Consider the following 19,543-nt stretch of genomic DNA (forward strand, 5'->3'; position numbering starts at 1 on the left):
ATATATATATATATATATATATATATATATATATATATATATATATACACATACATATATATGTATATGTATATGCAATCATTTTTAACTACTTCAGACTTTATGGATGAGCCCCTTTCCTAAATTCCTATAGCACTTATGAAAAATAACATTCATTTTAACACTTAAGTACATATGGCTGTGTATCAGTGTTTACTTGTTTTATGAAAGTTTGCCTTGCTCTTCCCTTTTCTTTCTGCTTTTAACCCCATTGTGAACTTGGAAGCTGGACCTGTACATTTCATCTGTATTCCCCTGAGTGCTTCAAGTGCTTGTTGATGAATTAATTGACTGACACATAGTTAGTTCAAATTAGGAATATAGAATTAAGGAGTATGAGAAGTCATGTTTTACCTTGCCTTCTGAGGAGTTAACAACAAGAGTAGCTGCCTTTATGTAGTGCTTTAAGGGTTGCAAAGAGCTTTAAAATGTTAACTTTTTCTGAATGACATATTCATAGTATAATTTTCCTCTTTATAACTTCAATGGGTCAGAAGGTCATGAACATGATATATAGGATTGGCTCAGGGTATTTTGTGAACAGCTAGATAGTTGGAGTACTGGGCATGAAGTCAGGAAGACTCATCTTCGTGTGTTCAAATATGGCCCCAGACACTTACTAACTGTGTGATCCTGGGCAAGTCACTTAACCCTGTTTGTTTCTGTTTTCTCATCTGTAAAATGAGCTGGAGAAGGAAATGGCAAACCACTGCAATATATTTGACAAGAAAACACTAGATGGGCTCACAAACAGTCAGACATGGTTGAAATGTTTCTGTTTGAGGATAATATTCTGAAATAATTAATAAGGAGACAGTGTAGTCCAGGGGAAGGAACATTGCATTTGCACATACATTCTGCTCCTGAAACTTGCTTATTTATTTACATCTACTGTTGTTGCTGCTTTTGCTGTCATTAGCTAGCTAGCAAGAATCTGTATAATATTTTAAGGATGGTAAGGCACTTTATATCCATTATGTCATTTGATCATGACAACAAGCCTGGGAGGTAGGCACTATCATAATCCTCATTTTACATATGAGGAAACTGAGATAGACAGAGATTAAGTGACTTACTTAAGGTCACATAGCTAGTAGTTGTCTGTGATTGGATTTGGACTCATCTTCCTGCCTCTCAGTCCAGTGTTCTATGAGTTGTGCCACCTAGTGACCTCTACTACTGGTGTGAGTCCTATGAGGTCCCTACTACTTTTAGACCTCTTATTTACTCATAGTATTGGTAAGTCAAAAGGGGAAGATTGAAATATGGTTCTGAGTGGGAAGGGAGGACAAAGGTTGTGGAAATATTGATCAGAATGAGAGGCACTCCTGGACAAGGGAATAGAAAGTGAAGCACTTGTTACAAACACATGCTCAGAATCCTAGTGAACATAAATAAATACCAGCGTTACCCATACCCCCAGTACTGTCTTGTAAAGTAGGAATTCAATCATACTGACTGAATTGTAGGAAGATGTTTCAACTAGTCAGCCATTGCACTTCTGCTGTCATTACATTCCCTTAGAGGAATATTACGTAACTAAACCTGTCTTTATTGATCCTGGGTCAACTGGCTATTGCTGAGTGTCTCCCACAGAATAAGAGGGAACCCTGAGCATTCATATTTTAAACCCTAGGAAAACATAATTACTATAGTCATCATTTGACTTCTGATTGAATGAATAAATGAAGGGAATGGATATACAAAGCATTTATTTAGCTCTTATGTGAAAAAATACTGCAAAGATCAGGGGATGAAAATAGAAAATTAAAGCCATCTCTGATCTCAAGAAGCTCACATTCTTATGGGGAGGGGACAAGTATGGAAAGTTTCAGTTACAAATCAGATATAATAGTCCTATGATCCTTAGGTTGTGTGTGTGTGTGTGTTTGTGCTCATGGTGGTGGGGTATATATGTTTGTATATATGTATTTATGTGTATGCATGAATATACACACATATGTATAGTGTATGTAAGCATATACCATACGTGTGTATGTATAGTATGTGTATGTATATGCATATACATATATCATGTATATGCATATACATATATCCTGTATATGTGGTGTGTGTACAGATATCAGTATTGATATTGATATATGATCCTATGATGTGGTCACATTTGCAGTTCAGGATAATCACTTTTAGTCATTATATTTTGGTATTCTTAGAGTGCATTGGCAAAGCAAATGGCAATGCCTTCTCCTTCAATGTCATTTCCATTGATAAAAATTCTACTTTTTTTTGGATGCTGAAGTAGATACAGACTTAGAATGAATTGTCTTCACCATCAATTTGGATGCAACAAAATAACTATGACAATATATGTCAACTTGGAATGGACTGATTGACCCCAGGAGCCTTAGAATTCAGTCCTTTTTCTAGGCGAGTGAGAACCAAAGAGATGAAGTTACTTCCCCATGTTTACAGAGCTATTAAGAATCTGAGGCAGAGTGTATCCAGGTCTTCCTAATCCCAACACTAGCATTCTAGCTGTTGCTTTATTCAGACAATTCTCTTCTAAGATCCTTTCTGTTATATGTTTATATATGCTTAAGGTAGTAATTTCTTCATGCTTGTTTCCTATCATTCTGCCCTTTTGTATTTGTCTTTTTGCTTTTATCTCTCACCTTAATTTCTGTTCTGTGAAACTATCATGAAACCATGTTTTGGTTACCTACAATAACCTTAGTTTCATGGACCTCTATACATACTGAAACTAATCGATGATTCATGAGTCACTTTCCTTTCCCTTCCCTTGCTACCAGTTTCTCTCCACAGACGAGTTCCCCGTTCACCCTACACTAGCTGGGAGGTGGAGTGGGAATAATTTCTGTGCATGCCTAAAAGGAATAGAATATTCTAATCAAATCTTTATGCAATCTTCTCATTGTCCATCATATCAACAGAAATAACAGTTATGGTAGTGGACAAAACTCCTGTAGGAATACTCTAGGAAAAATACTGACAGGTGTTTTTTTCAATGTAAATATTTCTTCTTTTTAGTTCTTTTCAGTTCAAATCAATGGCCTTTGTTTACTTATTAAACAACTTATAGTGCTAGTGGTGTGCAGAGGTATGTGAAATTAGATAACAAGTGGTCCTGCCCTCATGCAGTGCTTCCTTTGTTTTGTTTTCCCAGCAAGCAATAAATTAAACCTAGACCAATGGGATAATTTATTACAAGTTTCATAAAGAAAATTAGCCTCTGCATCTCTTCATTTGCAAGGTTGTATTAATTACATAAATTACATTTCAGCAGCTCTTTCTAGCAATCATATGAATTATGAAGCAGGGCTCATTATTAATCTTCAGAGGGAAGTCAATGGGCCAAGTTTAAAAAAAAAATCAGGGTTTTTTTTTTCAAAAATAGTTAAAAGGAAGTCTATAGATAGATAGTGTCAGTTGAAAAGTTTATTATTTGCTGAGTTCATTTCTTTTTCTGGTATTCATTGACAGCTGGCAAAAAAAAATGACTTTCTAATTCTCAGGAAAAAAATAAACTGATAAGTATAAATGAACCAGATATATATGGAACATCTTTCCATTTATGTATACACAGGCTTAGATAAAAAGGAAGAATAGAGAATTGGCACAATAAACTTTGGGTTTGCCATAGTTATCTGAAAATAGCTTGACATATTCACCAAATAACCCCAGGCATGGCTGGGTTCTGTCAGAATTTCTTTGAGTATGATGAACATGTCCCATGAAAATTAATGGAACTTACAAAAGGAAATTCCCATTTTGCTCTGCCTAGCACAATTAAAATTTATTTTTCAACCAATATTCATTCATGAGCAAACCATGAGATTCATTGGAAATGAATGAGAGGCATCCTATTGGTCTTGGTGTCAGGAAGACCCAGGTTCAAATTCTGCTTTGATACACACTACTTATGTGATCATGGACAAGTCACTCTTTTAGTGACTGCAGGTAACTCTCCAGGGTTATAAATTATGGAGAAGTTAAGAGCTATGTCATTGGAACTTTCTCCATTAATAGTCCCCTACTTCTCAATCACAGGTTAAGGTATACTAAAACTACCCTCCCCCTGCCATAGCAAAACAAACAAACAAACAAACAAATCATCATGTACAGCAAAAATGTTACTTTCTCCCAAAATTTGAGAGCCTTCTATTTGAAGATAATTAGTAATGCTCACATGATAGAAAAGTGCTTAGACTCATCAAACATATATAGATGAAATTAATGTGAGATGAATAAATAATTTTTAAATTATAAATTAAAAATTTTAATTTCCTGGAATTTGTAGGATATAGATAGTAGTATCTTTGAGTGGGGAGGAATAAGTAAAATTTATGATTACATAGTAAAAATTTATATGTGAGCAAATGGATTTTGGAGAAGGACATACATGGACCAAGATATTGATAGGAATGAGAAATTATGGAAAGACATGGACAAGAAATATACAGGTTGATGAAACATTGTAGGGCTCTGCATGAATAGACAGATACTTATATGAATAAATAATCATAATAGCTATCATTGATATGCAACTCTTTCCCAAAGACTAGTCATAAAATTCTACCATTAAAATTGATTCTCTTGAGTTATGATACTATGTCTTCATGAGACAAAGGTTAACATGCAAATCCCCTGAGAGAAAACACTGCTTTGGCCAGTAAGCCTTAGTGTGAATTAGTTTATGAAAGTACATTCTACTATGATAGCTAGCTAAGATTAGTACCTTTTTCCAATGTCAAACAAGGCACGATAAGCTTTATTTGAGGAACAGTAGAACACAAGGCAATAACTGATGAGGATGAATATAAGTGCAGCAAAGAAATGAATTCTCTTGGAATCTAAAAGGAAGAAGGATGAGGTACATTAGACACAAATAGAAAAGGAAAGCAGAATAAGATCAAAGGGAAAATTTACCTATAACATAATTTTACCAATGGTGAATCTTTTTTTTTCTTCTTTTTCCACAAGTCCTTTTAAATAGATCATATCTTTTTACCTTAACATTAGTCTAATTAATTATGCCAAATTATGCCCTGGTAAACTCATTTTATAGATAAAGGACTTGGGTGAGACATAGAGAATTTTACCCGTGCCCATGTATTATAGCTAGTTAATGATAGAACCAGAACTAAAACCTTCATTTCTTGTCTATTCATTATAGTCATGAAAGCTACCCTTCCCCACACTTAAAAAGTCACTGTCAAGAATTTTCCACTGCAAAAACAGAATCAATAAGTCTTGGCAATAGATTGGATATGAATGGTGAGAAAAGACAAAGATTCAAAGATAGCTCCTAGGTTATAGTGTTGTCTTCTACAGTAACAGGGGAGTTAGGTGGGAGGTGGAAAATTTATAGGGTATGATAATGAGTTATTTTGGACACATTTACTTTAAGATGTCTATAGGACATCAAGTTGGAGATGTCTACTTGGAAACTGGAGATGTGAGAGTGGAGGTCAACAGAGAGGTTGGGGCAGGACAGGTAGATTTGTGAATCACATAAGTGACAGTAATGGAATCCATGGAAGCTAATGCCATCACCAAATGAAGTAATACAGAGGGAGAAGAAAAGAAGGCACAGGAGAGAACTGTGTAGGATAGCAATGGTTAGAGGGCATAATTTGGAAGAGGGTCTGCAGAAGAAACAGAGAAGGAGCAGTGAGGTAGGGAAAACAGGAGATGATTCTGTCATGAAAACAGAGAAGAGTATAACAAGGAAGAGAAAGTGATCAACAGTGTCAAAGGCTGCAGAGAAATCAAGAAAGATAAAGATCAAGAATGGGCCACTGTATTCAGCAACTATGAAGACACTTTATCTTTGGAAAGAGTTGTTTTGGTGAAATGATAAGATCAGAAGGCACATCAGAAGGGGTTAAAATAGACCTGCAGAACTTGGCAGCAGGTAGGAACCAAAATTAAAATAGACTAAACTTCTTTGGGCTACAGATAGGTTTTTAGGAGCCCACTTTCCAAGCTAAGGTATAATTAATGATTAAACTATTTTGCAAATAAACCATATTTTGAAAGGGAAGCATATTTTAAGCACCTATATAACAGGCTCTAAGTACTGAGGATTCAAAGAAAGACAAAAGTCAATCCCTGCCCTCAAGAAGCTCAAAAACTAATGACAGAAGACAATACATAAAAACAAGATTAAACAGGTGGGGTAAGGGTGCTGGCATGGGGGAGCGATGAAAAAATAGAGAGGAATACAACCAGGTGTGAAATGATAAGATAGTTGTCCTCCTTAAATGGAGGATCCAGGAGGAGTTCTCCATCCACTGTCCAGCCTCTCCAGAAAGATGAAGGTAGACCAGGGTCGTGTGGGTACTGTGGAGATTTAAGTTCAGAGTACATGTGATCTTGTATGATAATTACATTCCTTAGGGCCAGTTGAAAGTCCAGAGGATTCCATGTTACTGGTGGAATACTATTTTACCTAAAATGTCTACTGAACTGGCAGCTAATTCTTTCTTATTCAGTTGCTAATCTACTTAGATATAAAGCTTTTGCAATTATGAGTACCCAGGGATTTTTGCATCATCCAGAATGCCAAGCATTTTAGTGCTAAACCAAAGTACATATTTCTCAACAAAAGGGACCAAAGATCTCAGCTCACTGCCATGCATACTTCAAAGGGATTAATCTAGTCAGAATACACAGTGAGGGGAGGAGAACAGAAAGGAGATAGTGATTATCCCTGTTACACAGAAAATGAACAGTGGTGGTTTTTCTAAGACCAACAGATCTCCAGTTGCTTGTAAATATTTTTCCTCCTGTAAATACTCTTTCTTTCCCCAGAAGAATTTTCTTTGAGCTTTATTCTTTTCATTCATACCTTCAAATTGAGCATATATTTTTCTTTAAGAGTTCTTCACCTTCCTACCCTCCTGCAAGAATATGAGTCTTTCTTTCATTGATCTCTTAGGTGGGCATCTCTTGCCCTTCATAACCTAGAACTTTTCTACTTTTTAAACCTTCCCTCATACTACTTCTTGCTACTTGTGCTACATGTGGCCAAACTATTATATTCATTAACCCTTGTAAAGATCTAGTGCTATCTTTCTCTTGCTCTCCCTCTACTTGTTATGCTAGCCTTACTTTCTCAAAATATGCTGCCCATATTTTTCCAACTTAATGGTATTTTATTTTTTCCATTTGCATGTAAAAACACTTTTCAACATTCATTTTTGTAAGGTTTTTAATTCCAAATTTTCTCCCTTACTCCCTCACTTTCCTCCTCCCCACTATAGCAAGCAATATGAAATAGGTTATACATATACAATCATGGTAGCCATATGCCTGTATTTTAAGGCCAAGCTCAAATGCCAGATCTTCCATGAATCCCTGACCCCTCCTGAATGGAAATTATCATTTATTTCTTAGTCATCACATAGTTCTTTGTGCTTCTATGATATCATCAGAGTCATATAGTTCTCGGTGATCCCTTTTCATAGAGTAGGAAGGTCCTGATTCTATGATTCCATCATGAGTGTGGAAATTCCCTCTACTACTGAAGATGAATACCTTAATCTATCTGTAGCTCAGAGAGTTTCTTGGAGTCAATGATGGGTTCTTTGACTTATTCATAGATGTTTAACTATTCAGTGGGTGGGACTTGAAGCAATTCTTTTTTCACTCCAAGAGTAGGTAGCCCTTTGTCCACTCTGTATTAACTGACTGCATATGTTTGTGGGTATGGGTGTTGTATCACCCTGGTGCATTAAAAACTCCATGGAAGCAGGTAATTTGTCTTTTCTGCCTATGTCTAAAATCGTGATTTGCAAATAGTAGATGCTTAGTAAGTGGCTGTTGATTAAATTTCTCTGTGACTGTTTCCAAGGAAGTGATTGGAAAAAATCATTCTTTCCTCTAATTTTTCTACCTCTGTTAAATATTCTTGATATTCCCCCATAGAATGGGGGGACTCAGACACACAAATTAAAAATATTGCTATAGGCTTCTCTGAAATTTAATCAAAGTTTAAAGTCATTCCTAGTTCAGTAACTTCTGTCATAATCTTTTGAATATCAAATTATGCCAGTGTAAGTTTCTCATCTAAGTATCTAAGCTTTAATGTATAATAATATTGGTAACAACTCTCTGGTTTAAGAAATTAAATTGCTTTTTCCTAGAGGTGAAAATTTAGAAACCAATAAAGAATATATTGTCAAGGAATAAACTTAAAAAATGAGTGAGATCTCATACTTCTTTTTAATTTTAGATTGCATTAGAGTTTCAAGGAAGACATAAAATTCCCCCAAACTCATAAACAATTTTAGTTGAGAAAAGGCATCATCATTTGCATCATGAGTCACATATCTTTAGTACTTCAAGTTTTGCAAAGCATTTCACATACATAATCTCTTTTCACTTTTTACTGTGGACATTATTATCTTCATTTTATAGAAGAGTCAGTGAGAAAACAAGTATTTATTAAATGCATAGTATGTGCCAGATACGGTATTCATTCCTGGAGATGCAAAGAAAAACAAATACAGAGTTCGTGCCCTCAAGGAGCTCAGATTTTCATGGGGAAGAAAGAATGCAAATAATAGTGGTTTGTATATTGTAGCTACTTACTAATTACTAAATGACTCTCCCCAAGTCATACTTTTCCAGGAAATGATTGGAGAAAATTATTATCACTACTTATTCCTCCCCTGTGACCTCTTCCTCTGGCTGATCCTCCTGCAATCACCATTTTAACAGGCCAATCATATCTTAAATATCCTCTGGCCTGCACTCCTTACTCTCCACAGAACTTTCTCTACAATGTCACAAAAAAGGCAGTATGCAGGAGTCAACTCCTATGGCTTGTGAAAGCTGATTCTTAAATTTTCAGTGTGATCATTTACACCCAAAAATAGGCAAATGCTATAAATCAGAGTCTAGTTTATTGTGTTGATGATTGGTTGGACATAAGAAAGTAATGGAGAAAATATTAACATGTGCTTTAAACATTATTTTGAGAAACTTTTATTAAATTTATTTGCAATGAAAACTCTTCACTGTGGAAAATGACTAGAACCCTGGGCTAATTCTCACTTTGGAACCACCCTGTCAATTCAAATTAAACTATCTTTCAGGCACTGTGTTAAGTACTGGGGTTACAAAAAATGATAAAAGACAGTCTCTGCCCTCAAGGAGCTTATAATCTAATGAGGGAGACAACATGAAAACCAGTATATACAAATCAATGTATATACAAAGTAAATAGGAAATAAAAAAGGGAAGGCACTGATAGGAGGGGGGATTTTTGTTGGGTATTAGAGGAAACCAGAGAGATCAATAGTCAGAGCAGAGGGGAATGATCTTGGCATGAGGGACAATCAGAGAAAATGCCCAGAATTTAGAGATGGAATATCTTCTTTAAGGAATGGCCAGGAAGTCAATGTTACTGTATCAAAGAGTACATGTCAGGGAGTAAGGTCTAAGAAGACTAAAAAAGTAGGAGGGAGCTAGATAATGAAAGGCTTTGAATGCCAAACAGAGGAGCTTGTAATTTGAAGTCAATAAGAAATCACTAGAATATGGGGAAGGAATGGCATGATCAGACTTTCACTTTAGGAAAATCATTTTAGAGGCTGAAAAGAGAATGGATTTCAGTGGGGAGAGACTTGAAGAAGGCAGACCCACAAGCTTATAATTACAATAATCCTGGCTAAGGTAACGAGGGCCTACAATGTCAGGGGAGAGAAAGAGTTGTGTTTCTGGAAATGCTGCAAGAGTGAAATCTGCAGGTCTTGGCAACAGGCCTTAAAAATTGGGAGTGAGAAGTAAAGGGATTGGACAACTGGTCAGAAGGAGACTATGGGGTCTCACTTTGCTGGCACTGAGGCAGGACTCTGTTACTTCTCCCACACTCAGATTCAGGTCCTAGGTGGCCGTCCTGGGGTAAAAAGGAACACTAGTACACCAAAGCTTGTGACAGCAGTGGAGAGTGAAACCTCCTCACAATTTCAGGGCAGAAAAGAGTACTTGTGGTCACTCACTGACCAGCACACAGGCCAGGAGAGGAGAAGACATGTCTCTTTAGATAATATCACCTAGGGAGAATCAAAAGCTTAGAGCTCTGTAGAAGTATCTCTGAAAATAGCTGAATAAAACCTCTGAAGCTTGGGAGAGTATGCCCTCTACACTGGAAGTTGAGCCCTTCCTTAACAAAGAGTTAAAAAGTCAAGTAATTGACTGGAAAAATGAACAAACAATGGGAAAATCTCAGACTATAGAAACTTATTTTGACAGGAAGAAAGATCAAAACACATGCTCAGAAGAAGACAACAAAGTCAAAACTCCTACAATCCAAAGAAAATATAAATTGGTCTCAGGTCATGGAGGAGCTCAAAAAGGATTTTGAAAATAAGATAAGAGAAGTAGAGGAAAAATTGGGAAGAGAAATGAGAATGATGTAAGAAAATAATGAAAAATGAGTCAACAGCTTGCTGAAGGAGACCCCCAAAATACTGAAGAAAATAACACCTTAAAAATGGGTTAAACCAAATAGCAAAAGAGGTCCAAAAAGCCAATGAGGAGAAGAATGTCTTAAAAATTAAAATTGGGCAAATGGAAAAGGAGATCCAAAAACTCACTGAAGAAAATTATTACTTAAAAATTAGAATGGAACAAGTGAAAGCTAATGACTCTATGAGAAATCAAGAAATTGTAAAACAAAACAAAGAGAAAGGAAAAAAATAGAAGACAATGTGAAATATCTCATTGGAAAAACAACTCACCTGGAAAATAACTCTAAGAGAGATAATTTAAAAGTTATTGGACTATTTGAAAGCCCTGATAGAAGAACATAGGGAGTGAGAGACAATGAAGAATCCAGACTGACTCATAGGTTCCCAGCCTGAGAGCTAGGGAGGATGGTGTTGCCCTCTAAAGTAATGTGTCTTTATTTTTCTATAGGATACTCTCCTGACTCCCCAAACATTTTCTGCAATGTCCAAATGCCAGGTATTTTCATCTCTCCTTCCTTCATCCCTTTGTAGTTTCATTTTGTGTGTTGTCTTCCCTGCTAGAATTGAAGTTTATTGAAGTCAGGGGCAATATTTCTTTTCCTTTTATTTATATTCCCAACTCTGGGCACAGTGCTTGGCACACAGTAAGTGCTTAATTAAAGCTTCTTCTTGTTGCCTTGATATTGACACATAAAATATATATAGTATATAGAAGGCAGTTTCAGACAGGAGGTGCTAACAGAGGGAAAGCAGGGAGTGGTTGAGGCAAGAGCACCAAGAAAGGCCTGTTCCTGTGGGTGGGAGTTAAACTGAATTTGAAGGAAATCAGAAAAGTCACAATTTTAGGCATAAGGAGCTGCTTAAGCAAATGCAGGTAGGTGGGAAACAGTGTCATGTTGTAGGGATTTCAAATAGGTCAGTATAGCTAAATCATAGGGAGGGAGTAAAGTGTAAAAGTTATGGAAAGTTGAGTCAAAGAGGATTTTATATTAAATTTTTATTTTAATATATTTTTATTTTACATTTTTTCCTGTAGTTAATAGTGGCACACTGGAATTCATTGGGAAAAGGGAATGGAAGAAATGGTCACACTTGCACTTTAGGAAAATCACTTGAGATCTAATTGAAGGATGGATGAGGAGGCTTGTGGCAAAGAGACCAACCAGAAGGCTATTGATATAGTTCTGACATGAGGTGATAAGGTCCTGTACCAAGATGGCAACTGTGAAACTAGGGATAAAGGGAAGTATATGAGAGATTTTGAAGATAGAATCAGGCTCAGAGAAATATAGGGGCATTGAAATCCATTGCTCACATGGTTCAAAACCCATATATAGTCACTTGCAATTGCATGTATTTGTTACTATATATCCTCAAGTTCTGATATCAATATTTCTCCAGAAATATGGTAGTATGATGCTAGGTCACTCTCAAAATGGCTGACTTCCAAAAAAAGAATGGGACTTGGACATCATAATTGGCATTGTATCTTGATTGTACTGAATCAGAATTTAACTTGTTATATAAAAGGAAAAGCTGGAACATTTCCCATGTTATTTAGGCATTTTTTGCTTAAATTTTTTAAAGTAAGAAACTGAACTGCAAAATCAGCATTTGAAACAATTTTGACACAAGAAATTCTTATTTTTGCCTGGAATACATGGGAAACTATTCATGCACTAAGAAATTAGATTGTCCCAAATATTTACCTTGCCATTTACAGCCAGGATAGGAAGGATGTTCTTCTGTGCATGGCAATCTGTGGGCATTAAGTTTAAATGTATGTTATAGTAATTGTGAGTTCAACATTATATATGAGCTTAGTGTTAAAGGCTATACCATAAGCAAGTTAGAAGAGAAGCAGAGAATATACCTTTCATTGTTATGGCTAGGCGAAGTATTATTGACCAAAGAAACAACAGAGGTGATCATAAAAGATAAAAAGGATAATTTTGAATACATAAATTTGAAAATATTTTCAGTGAATAAAGTTAATCCAACTAGTTTAACAAAGAAAGCAGTTGACAAGGGAAAACTTAAAATCTTTACATTAATTATATTTGACAAGAGTCTGATATCCAAGATATGTAGGTAACTAATACAAATATATAAGACTAAAAGCCATTGCTCAATGGAAAAGTAATCATAGATTTTGAGCTAACAGTTAAATTATTCTAAAGAATAATTGCAAACTGTTAAGAAGGTTGTTCCAAATTATTAATAATAGGAATCCAAATTAAAACAACTATGAATTTTCATCTGATATCTAGTAAATTGTCAAAGACAATAAATGACAGGAATAGTCAATGATGGAGAAGTTATGGAAAGGCAAATTCACTAATCCACTGTTGATGGTGCTATGACTTAGTTAAACTGTCCTGGAAAGCAAGTTGGAAGGGTAAAAAAAAGATTGAAAAAAAACATTTCTTACTTCCGTTTTATGTGTCAAACATTATGCTAACCATTTGGTATACAAAAACAGAAGATTAATTTTCTAACCTGAAGGAGTTTAAATTATAATAGAAGAATGCTAGAAGGAATTTAGGCTATAACAAAAAGCAAAAAGCTTATTGAGGAGGTACCAAACATCAAGCATTTTTTAAAAATCTATATTCTGTGAGTTGTTACACTCTTATAAACTAATTCAATCGGGTAGAACCCAATGTTATAAAAGAAGTATTGATTTTAGAGAGAGTTGAGGAAGTTCTTATGAATGGGGGTAACTTCACCTCCTAAATTAGAGGTCCTTATGAATTCTAATGGTTATGTTAGCTTAAGTCAGAAAGAATTATTTGACACTGGAATTGAATGAAGTATCATATCAGAATTGAAGAATTTCCCTATTTTCACTTTTTTAAAGTGAAAGATAGATTATCATCTTTCTGCAGTTCTTTAGGTGTGGTCTTGCCCAGAGGCAAGATGGTGACCTAGATTACCTCTCAACCTCTTTCAGTCCTATGTTTCTTTGCACTCCTTGTGTGAATTTAAACAGATACTGTTTTAAAGTTGAAGTTATTGCTTTAAATTCCTGAGTACTCTGGCAGAAAAAAAGGCAATATGTTATAAATGAAAAAATGCCCCTCTACATAATAAATAAAATGTTATTTCCAGACACATAAATAGAACTGATGCTGTAAAACCTCTCATTTCATTCTGTTCTATAATATAAGCATTTATTGGGGCCTACTACATTCCCAACTCTGTGTTTTAGAAGTATGGAAAAAAGTTGAACTGTTCTGTGACTTTTTCATTTATTTAACTAGATTGTAATTATTTTGTTGATGTTGTGCTGTATTTTTATTCTCTTAAACATTTCCCAACTACATATATGTATATATGTATTTCAAATTTTGTTTTAAATTCTTTCCCTCCCTTTAGCCCCTCCCTCATTCATTGAGAAGGCAAGCAATATTATATTAATTATACTTGTGAATTCAAGCAAATTATATCCATATTAGCCATATTCCAAGAAAAATGAAAAAAATGTGTACTTCAATTTTAACTCAGAGTTCATCAGTTTTCTTTTTGGAAGTAGATAGCAGTTTTCATCATAAGTCCTTTAGAATTGTCTTGGATCATTTTATTGATCAGAGTAGCTAAATCTTTCATAATCGATTTTTGTGACAATATTATTGCTACTGTGTAAAATCATCTCCTGTTTCTGCTCACTTGACTACACAAGAAGCCTTCCTGTTCATCATCTCTTATACTACAATTGTATTCCATCACAATAACATGCAACAACTTGTTCAGCCATTCCTCAATGGATGAGCATCCCCTCACTTTTGAATTCTTTGCTTCCACAAAAGAGCTGCTATAAAAGTTTTTGTACATATAAGTCCTGGTCTTTTCTTTGATCTCTTTGGGATACAGACCTAATCATAGTATTGATGGAATAAAAGGGATGCAGTTTTATTGCCCTTTGAACATAGTTTCACATTTTTTTCAGAATGGGTGGACCAGTTCATAACTCTACCAACAGTGCATTATTGTCCCTGTTTTCCATATCTCCTCCAGCATTCATCATTATCCTTTTCATTTCTCTTTTCTTTTTGCCTTTTTGTGGGAGAGCAATTGGGGTTAAGTGACTTGCCCAAGGTCACACGGCTAGTGTTTGTAAGTGTTTGAGGCCAGATTTGAACTCAGGTCCTCCAGACTCCAGGGCTGGTTCTCTATTCACCGTGCCACCTAGCCGCCCCTTTTGAATTTTTTTAAAAGCAATTGGGGTTAAGTAACTTGCTCAAGGTTACACGGCCAGTTATTTCTGGGTATGGTGCTAAGTATCAGAGCCTGGATTTGATCCCCAGGTCATCCTGACACTGGGGCTGGTGCTCTTACTCGCTGAGCCACCTGGCTGCCCCTTATCATTATCCTTTTCTATCATGTTAATTAAGAGGGTCTTCCTCTCCTAGCTTGATTTTTTTTAACTAGGTAAAAGAAGCCATTCTTTGCCTTATTTCTTACTTTGCCCTAATCATTGAATAGGCTTTGGCTCAGTCAGACTGGGACCTGGAAAAGACCTCAGCTTAAACAGGCCAAGTTCTCCCACTACATCTGGGGCCGTCTCTAGTCATCCTTATTTATATCTTGTCACTGAGCCCTTATGGCTCTGGAGGGAAAAATGAGGTCAGAGACTTTGCACAGCCCTCCCTCACTTAAATCCAATTTACTTGCAAGTCATGGCAACATCTTCCAGATAATGAAGGACAAACAGTATGTTAACTAAACTGAGATGTGTGCAACAGTACCTCAAAGTTGTTTTAATTTGCATTTTTTTGAGCAACACTGATTTGGAACATTTCTTTTTTCATAAGACCATAAATAGCTCTGATTTCTTTTAAAAACTACCTTTGACCATTTATCAATTGGGGAATGGTTCTTATTTTTATAAAATTGATTCAGTTAGCCACATATTTGAGAAAAGAGACTTTTGTCAAAGAAACGATGTAAAATTTTAAAAACTAATTCATTGTCTATGAAATCTTTTAACCAAATGTAATTTTGCTGATTATCTCTTTTCAGGAGGTCTATTTTTGCTTTTGCTTTGTCTGAGATTATGATTGCTACCCCTGCGTTTTTTATTTCAGCTGATTCTACTCCAGCACCTTATTTTTAACTCCATATATCTTTCTATCTCGTGTGTTTCTTATAAGCAATCCGTTTTTGGATTCTGATTTCTTTCTAATCCATTCTGCTATCTGCTTCTTTTTTAAAGATAAGTTTATCCCATTTACATTCACAGTTATGATTACTGTGTATTTCCCTCTATGCCTCATTTTCTTCTCTCTTTCTTTTTTTCCCATCCCACCTCAAAAATCTGTTTTCTTTCTGATCACTGGCTTTTGTAATCTATCTTCCTTTTTATCACTGCTCCCCTTTTCTGTTGTCCCCTCCCTTTCTCAATTCCCTGTTGGGTAGGAGTGATTTTTATGCCCACATGAATATGTGCCTATACATTCTTCTGCCTTTGAACTAATTCTGATAAGAGTGAGCTTCAAGTGTTCCACTCCCATTTTCCCATTCACTTGTAAAAGCTCTCCCTTGTTTTACTCTTTTATGTGAGAATATTTTCCCTCATTGTTCTCCCTTCCCCTTTCTATTATATGCCTCTCTCTCATCCCTTCATATTTTTTAAGATTATTCTACCATAAGTGACTCATGCTTGTGCCCTCTGCCTATGTAGATTTCTAATTGTCCTAATAATGATCATGTTTTTAGGAATTACATGTATCCTCTATCTATCTAGGAATGTAAACAATTTAACCTTATTAAGTCCTTTATAATAAATTTTTCATGTTTACCTTTTTTATTTTTCTCTTGAGTCATGTGTTTGAATGTCAAATTTTCTATTGATCTCTGATCTTTTCCTCAGACATGTTTGAAAATCCTCTATTTTATTCAAATCCATTTTCACCTGGAGAATTATATTCACATTTGCTTGGTCAGCTATGATTGGTAGTAATCCTTGCTCCTTTACTTTCTAGAAAATCATATTCTAAGCCCTCCTCTCCTTTAACATGGAAGCTGCAAAATGTTGTGTGATCCTCATTGTAGCTCCATGATATTTCAGTGATTTCCTTCTGACTTCTTATATCGTGTTTCCCCGATAATAAGACCTATCCCAAAAATAAGCCCTCCCCTTACTGTGTAAGATTCCTCTAAAATAAGCCCTCCCCGAAAATAAGCCCTATTGAGATTGCTACTGTAGTGAAGGTGATCCCCTGCACTACACGCTACATTACAGTACCCTCTGTATGCACCGTCCTCCCCGCCCCCCAGGTGAAACGCACGCTGCGCTCCGAGCTGCATCCTATCAGAGCTGCAGCAGTGAGCGCGTCATCCTGTTCTTCCCCAGTGATTTGCTTATTGAATAAAGGTACATTTTTTGTTTACATTTACCTGTTTATTAAAATTGCTGTCAATGTTCATTAAAATAAGCCCTCCCCTGAAAATAAGCCCTCTGGTGTTTTTCTGTCCAAAAAAATTAATACGACAGTGTCTTATTATCGGGGAAACACGGTAATATTTTGTTCTTGACCTGGGAGCTCTGAACTTTAGCCATGGTATTCCTGGGAGTTTTCATTTTAGTATCTCTTTCAAGAGGTGATTGGTGAATTCTTTCAATTTCTGTTTTACCCTCTGAATCTAAGATAGACAAGCAGTTTTCCTTGATAATTTCCTGAAATTTCATGTGTATGCTCTTTCTTTGATCATGGTATTCAGGTAGTCCAATAATTCTTCTTTTTAAAAAATTTTCCAATAATTCTTAAATAATCTTTCCTTGATCTATTTTCAGTTTTTTTTTTCTGATGAGATATTTCACATGTTCTATTTTTTCATTGCTTTCACTTTTATTGTTTCATGATATCTCATGAAGTCATTAGCTGCTACTTGATCAATTCTATTTTTTTTCTTTCTTTTTCCTCATTTATTTTTTTAAATTTTATTTTAGACTCAAGGGCCAGAACACAAGTACTGAATAGAGAAAAAAAAAACATATCATAAACTTAAATGTTGGAACTGAAATACAAAGAAAAGGGGGAAAATGCATGTTATGTACCTACCTAGCAGGATATGAGAGGATTCAAAATATGTAACAATAAATTTTCATTTCAAGAAAGCCTGTATGATAAATAATACATGTTGTGTTGAAAATTACCCATCTTTTCTTTGCTTCCTTGTTAGTTTTATTTTTTTTCTGCTGTGCACTTTTTTACTTTTTTCTCTTTTTTCCCTCCCCATACCCTGCCCAGAAGGCTACAATAAAGTTTAGATATGTTTCTCTATAGCTATACATTTATACATACAGATATAGACATATACTTTCTCAAACATATTCTACTCCTGATCTTTGTTTTTGTTTGTGCATATCTCTTATTTTCTATCCCTCTGGCCTCCTCTACTTTACATCTACCCACTACTTTGCCCTCCTATTACTTACCTAGCCCCCTCCAAGGATCCCTCCCCTGTTATCCTATTTTCATAAATCTAAACACTTTCTCTACCCCCCTTTTACCCATTACCTTACCTTTCCCTCTAAAAATCCCTCCTTTGTCCTCTCCCGCCTCCCTATATCCCTACTGTTTTATTTCTTCTAAATTTAAGAGACTTTTATACCTATATATATATAATTCCCTCTTAACCCCATTCCTGATGAAAGTAGGTTACCAGAACTACCAGCCCTCCTCCCCCATCTAATTCCTCTTTATCAATTCTTCTTCTTGTACCTCATTTGTATAAAATAATTACTCTTTTTAGCTGTTCCTAAATGGTTTTACTTTTTAAATTCATTTTACACTCAGGTTTACCTGAAACTTTCTTATGAACTTACCAATTATATATAAAAAGTTGTCCTTATGACTCCCTTATAATCAGTCTTTGTTATGTGCCTTATGTTTCTCTTGGTTCTTGTTATGTTGAATCTTCTATTAAATTCAGAATTTTAAAAAACAAAGTCTTAAAAGTCTGAGAGTTTATCAAATATCCAATTTTTTTTTCATTCAAGATGATACTAACTTTGCAGGGTATGATATTTTTGGTCAGAGCCCCAGTTCTTTTGCTCTTCACTATATTGTGTTCCAAGACATGCCGTCCTTTAACATCTCTGCTGCTAGGTCTTATGTAATTCTACTTGTGGAACCATCATATTTAAATTGTTTTAATCTTATTGCTTTTGATATTTTTTTTAAAGCAATTGGGGTTAAGTAACTTGCTCAAGGTTACACGGCCAGGTTTTTCTGGGTGGGTGCTAAGTGTCTGAGCCTGGATTTGATCCCCCAGGTCATCCCAACACTGGGGCCAGTGCTCTTACTCACTGTGCTACCTGGCCGCCCCGTGCTTTTGATATTTTATCCTTGAGCTGGGGGTTTCAAAATTTGACTATCATATTCCTATGAGTTTTCCTCATAGGATCTCTTTTAAGTGGCGATCGATGGATTTTATTTTTCTGTTTCTATTTCCCCCACCCCTTGTTCTAATGCTTCAGGACAATTTTCTTTAATTATTTCTTGTATTATTGCATCAATAATTTGTTTATCATAACTTTAAGTTAGTCTGATTTTTTTTATATTTTCTCATCTTGATCTATATTCCAAATCTTTTATTTTTCTTATAAGATGTTTCACTTTCTCTTCTATTTTTCATTATTCATTTTTTGTTTAATTATTTCTTGATCTCTTATAGTTTCATTCACTTCACTTTGCCCAGTTCTAATTTTCAGGGTGTCATTTTTTTCCTTAAGATTCTGGATCTCCTTTTCAAACTGATAGACTTTCCTCTCATATCTTTCTTGTTTGTCTTGGATTGTTCTTTTTTTTTTTTTTTAATTTTCCTCCATCTCTCTCATTTGATTTTTAAAGTCTTTTTAAAGGTCTTCTATGAATTCTTTTTGGGCAGATAACCATTTGACATTGCTCTTTGGGGATTTCTTTACTTCAGTTTCCTCTTCTGAAGATGAACCCCAGTCACCTCTATTCCCATAATAGCTTTCCATGGTTGCATCGTGTGTGTGTGTGTGTGTGTGTGTGTGTGTGTGTGTGTGTGTG

The sequence above is a fragment of the Petaurus breviceps genome, unplaced genomic scaffold (assembly GCF_028583685.1).
Source record: "Petaurus breviceps papuanus isolate PSGF00001 unplaced genomic scaffold, PetGlider_PUasm1.0 79, whole genome shotgun sequence".
Classification (NCBI taxonomy): domain Eukaryota; kingdom Metazoa; phylum Chordata; class Mammalia; order Diprotodontia; family Petauridae; genus Petaurus; species Petaurus breviceps.